Genomic DNA, 1,391 nt, shown 5'->3' on the forward strand with positions numbered 1-1,391 from the left:
AACAGTCATGATGGTAGAGCCCTGAGGAATAGGCAGAGTAACAGGCATGGGGTCCAGCATGTAAAGGGGCTTCCCCTTGACCTGTTAGCCTGTTCGAAGCAGCTTCCTGAAAACAGAGCCGGACTAGAAGAACAGGGTGTTCTGTGCAGTGTCACCTCTTACTAACTGGCTCTCCAGCAGGATGCTGTAGTCAACAGATTGACTGAGCCGAAGCATACTGGGCCCAACAGATGGACCTGAGTTAACAGGATGACCAATCCTCACACCCTGGTTCACAAGGACATCTGAGACCACCACAATTTGGGGAGATAGCAACCCAGATGATACCACTTGCCCTGTAAGTAAAACCCTATCAGACATTGTCTGAGAAGAGTTAAAAACCTGTGAGGATACTGTCTGACCTATATGGGGAACTGTGGACAGGACAGCTTGATCAGTGGGGAGAACCCCAGAAGCTGCCCTCTGTGCAGGAATCACAGGAGCGGAGGTCATCTGACCCTCAGGAAGGCCTGTCAATGAGACCAGCTCACCCACAGAAATTGTTCCTGGTGGTATGTTCTGGAGAACCCCAGGGTTGTTTGAATAGCGAGAAATCAGAGTACCAGGCCTGACCAGTCCACTTATGGGCACCACTGCCCTACTTGTAAGCCCCACTGATCTGACTCCAGGTCCCCCTGGTCGACTTGTAGACCCCATGGGCTGTGTGGGTGGTAAAATCCCAGGCTGGATGGCTTGACTCACTGACTGATTGCTCACTCCAACAGATTTATTCACAGGCCCAAGTGGCTGGCTTACAAATATGCAGGATGGTCTTCAGGCTTATTAGGTGAAGCCTTCCCTTGGTCTGGCCCACAGGTATTGGGCTAAAAGCCACCTTGGACAGGGCAGTATCAAAATGAGAATTATTGAGGCTCCAGGAAGTGCCTGGGACCCCCTTTGGTTCCTGTACATTGGTGGAGATCACAGGTTGGGCCAATGTCACTGGGCATTGGCTGCACTAAATGGCTTTGGCTTTAGTTAATAGCTTTGTATCCCAGCATCTCCTCCCTTTTAAACAGTTTAAGAGTCTAGTAGGTAGGCTTTGACCTCATAAGGTCTTTTGCAGATGGTTGCCCCTGACCAGATGGGACTCTGAGGTGGAGTGATCAAGGAGGACACCTACCCGTAAAATGAGAATGGGCAGGAGAAGAAACAGAGACCAGGCATTAATGACTCTTGTCAAGGTCTCAACTTTATTGAAACAGTTTAGGCTTTTCATATGTTTGGAGTACAGGGGGTAGGAGGGGTGTGTTTGACAATTTGGCCTGCCTGCTCCCTGATGATTTTAAAAAGCAGTCAAAACATATGGGAATTTAAATGATGCAGGGAACATTTTTTTTATGGCCTGCTCA

This window comes from Meriones unguiculatus (assembly GCF_030254825.1).
Source record: "Meriones unguiculatus strain TT.TT164.6M chromosome Y unlocalized genomic scaffold, Bangor_MerUng_6.1 ChrY_unordered_Scaffold_32, whole genome shotgun sequence".
Taxonomy (NCBI): Eukaryota; Metazoa; Chordata; class Mammalia; order Rodentia; family Muridae; genus Meriones; species Meriones unguiculatus.